Here is a 3,720-nt window from a genome sequence, read left to right as displayed (position 1 = left end):
GGTTGTAGGCTTAGCCTCTTCTTGTCTCTGGAAGTGGTGCTCTACACAGGAGCTAGGGCAACCAGGAGGAGTGATGTGCTTCGACTGAGGCTTGACTTGTAAGTGGTGAGCAGGTCCAGAATGGAGGATGGTCCCTTGAGAAGAGAGTGGAGGAGACATGGGGCACAAAGTCACAAGGGCAACTTAGCCACTGTAAGCAAATCCTTTTCTTTTATCCGCTCCTCACCTCAGTGATTTTGGAGGAACTGCATGCTTCTGTTCACTGGATACTTAGTTCTAAAAGCTGCATTAGATTATGTCTGTTATGGGTGAATGCCTAGCCCAGATTAAGGGTAATGATCATCTTCTGGCCAGATGCTCAGGAAGTTCTTTTCTTTCAGAAGACAGGCACTGAAAAAAGGATTTTGAGCAAACTACCCTTTTATCTTCTGTTCAAGATACTTACCTTCTATTCAAGATATTAAATAATATTTTTGGCCCCTAGGCAGAAAGGGAATTTTACTTTAAGAGTCAATGAGCAGGGGCGCCTGGGTGACTCAGTCAAGCGTCTGACTTCAGCTCAGGTCATGATCTCACACTCCATGAGTTCCAGCCCCGTGTCAGGCTCTGTGCTGACAGCTCAGTGCCTGGAGCCTGCTTAGGATTCTGTCTCCCTCTCTGCCCCTCCCCTGCTCATGTTCTGTCTCTGTCTCAAAAATAAATAAAAGCATTAAGATAGATTGATAGATAAAGAGTCAACGAGCAGAATTGAGGGTCTACACTCGATCATCATACAGGGTCTAGACAGGGAAACTGCTGCCCCTTTCACAAAAGCCCCGTCATCACAGCTGCCTTCACCCCATTCTCTCCTGGGTTGCCCCTTTCTGAGTTGTACTCTGGGTTGGTCACATGACTTCCTCAAGACAGGGAAAGCTCCTGTAAGGAAGACAAATGGCACCCATGAAGGTTCAAAGGGAGGCATACCCTAATTACGGAATGTGACCATACAGATGTAACTATCTGCTTAAAATACTGCTTGGAAGTTGTCAGCACTTCTCTTTCTAGTGGTGGTGTAGTTTTGTTTTGTTTTGTTTTGTTTTGTTTTGTTTTCTTTCCAAAAGCAAATGCCCACTCCTCTAAAAATGATCTTTGATGGTCTGGCTCTGTTGAGGCCCCTCCTAACCCACCTTCTTTCTTAATCTAGCTGATAAGTGAAGGCCTTATTATTATTATTTTTTTTAATTTAAATCCAAGTTAGCTAACATAGAGTGTAAGATGGTTTCAGGAATAGAATTTAGTGATTCATCACTTACATATAACACCCAGTGCTCATCCCAACAAGTGCCTCCTTAATGCCCATCAGCCATTTAGCCCATCCCTCTACCCACCTCCCCTCTGGCAGCCCTCAGTTTGTTCTCAGTATGAGTCTCTTATGGTTTGCCTCCCGCTCTGTTTTTCCTATTTTTCCTTCTCTTATGTTCATCTGTTTTGTTTCTTAAATTCCACCAGTAAAATCACGTATGTTTTTCTCTGACTTACTCTGCTTAGCATAATAACTCTAGTTCATCCACATTGTTGCAAATGGCAAGATTTCATTCTTTTTGATCGCCATGTAATATTCCATTGTATATATACACCACATCTTTATCCATTCATCAGTTGATGGACATTTGGGCTCTTTCTATAATTTGGCTACTGTCAATAGTGCTGCTATAAGCATTGGGGTGCATGTGCCCCTTCAAATCAGCATTTTTATATCCTGTGGATAAATGCCTAGTAGTACCGTGGCTGGGTTGTAAGGTAACTCTATTTTTACTTTTTTGAGGGAACTCCATACTGTTTTACAGAATGGCTGCACCAGTTTGCCTTCCCACCAACAGTGCAAAAGGGTTCCTCTTCTCCACATCTTCCACCAACATCTGTTGCCTGAGTTGTTCATTTTAGCCATTGTGACAGGTGTGAGGTGATATCTTGCTGCGGTTTTGATTTGTATTTCCCTGATGATGAGTGATGTTGAGCATCTTTTCATGTGTCTGTTAGTTATCTGGACGTCTTTGGAAAAGTATCTGTTCAATCTTTTGTCTGTTTCTCCACTGGATTATTTATTTCTTGGGTGTTGAGTTTGATACATCCTTTATACATTCTGGATACTAATCTTTTATCTAATATGTCATTTGCAAATATCTTCTCCCATTCCATCTGTTAGCTTTTAATTTTATTCTTTCCTTCACTGTGCAGAAGCTTTTGATCTTGATGAGGTCCCAAGAGTTCATGTTTGCTTTTGTTTCCCTTGCCTCCAGAGACTGTCTAGTAAGAAGATGCTGTGGCCTGTTTTCTCCTCTAGGATTTTGATGGCTTCCTATCTTACGTTTAGGTCTTTCAAACATTTTGAGTTTATTTTTTGTGTATGGTGTAAGAAAGTGGTCCAGGTTTACTCTTCTGCATGTCACTGTCCAGTTTTCCCAACACCATTTGCTGAAAAGACTGTCTTTTTCCAGTGGATATTCTTTCCTGCTTTGTCGAAGATTAGTTGGCCATAAATTTGTGGGTCCATTTCTGGGTTCTCTATTCTATTCCATTGATCTTTGTGTCTGTTTTTGTGCCAATACCATACTATCTTGATGATTACAGCTTTATGTAATACAGTTTGAAGTCGGGAATTGTGATGCCTCCAGCTGTGGTTTTCTTTTTCAACATTACTGTGGCTATTTTGGGTCTTTTGTGGTTCCATACAAATTTTAGAATTGTTTTTTTCTAGCTCTGTGAAGAATTTTGGTGTTATTTTGATAGGGATTGCATTGAATGTGTAGATTGCTTTGGGTAGTATAGAGTTTTTAACAATATTTATTCTTCCTGGGGTGCCTGAGTGGCTCAGTCGGTTAAGCGTCCAACTCTTGATTTTGACTCAAGTCATGATATCATGGTTCGTGAAATTCTTTCTTTCTGCTTCTCTCTCTACCCCTGCCCCACTCGCGCTATCTCTCTCTCTCAAAGTAAATAAATATTAAGAAACAAACCAGTGTTTATTCTTCCAATCCACAAGCAGGGAATGTTTTTCCATTTCTTTGTATCTTTTTCAGTTTCTTTCGCAAACTTTCTATAGTTTTCACCGTACAGATCTTTTACCTATTTGGTTAGGTTTATTCCTAGGTATTTTATGGGTTTTGATGCAATTGTAAATGGCAGTTTGTATTTTGTAAATTGTAAACGCAAATTGTAAATGGGATCGATCAATTCCTTGATTTCTCTTTCTGCTGCTTTATTATTGGTGTATAGAAATGCAACTGATTGCTGTACGTTGATTTTATATCCTGTGACTTTATTGAATTCAGGTATCAGTTCTAGCAGTTTTTTGATCGTGAATGCCTTTTCTCATCAGAAGCACTTTCTCTATTACAAAGGAGCAAGCACAAAAAAGTCTGTAGAGAGAAAAATTCTAGGTGGTAGAGTTCCTCAGGCTCACTTGGCTTCACATGAAAGGTCTCTTAGGAGTAGGAGCACTGCTCCTCTAGGCCAGAGGCCAAGTCTCACGTCTTGTCCTATGCAGGAGGAGCCAGCACATGTCCGTTGGCCACACGTCCCTTGGCCCTGTCTTATTCTCTCCCCCCATCACCAGCACTATCACTTGTAGCTTCCACTTGTGAGTTCTTCAACAGTGTATTATTTAGGGTTTTCCAGAAAAACAGAACCAATAGGCTATAGATATATGTAAGGAGATTTATCATGGGAATTGGCTCCAAA

This window comes from Panthera onca, chromosome E2 (genome assembly GCF_046562875.1).
Source record: "Panthera onca isolate mPanOnc1 chromosome E2, mPanOnc1 haplotype 2, whole genome shotgun sequence".
Lineage (NCBI taxonomy): Eukaryota > Metazoa > Chordata > Mammalia > Carnivora > Felidae > Panthera > Panthera onca.
The sequence above is the reverse complement of the archived record's forward strand: the minus strand, read 5'-3'. Positions refer to the sequence as shown.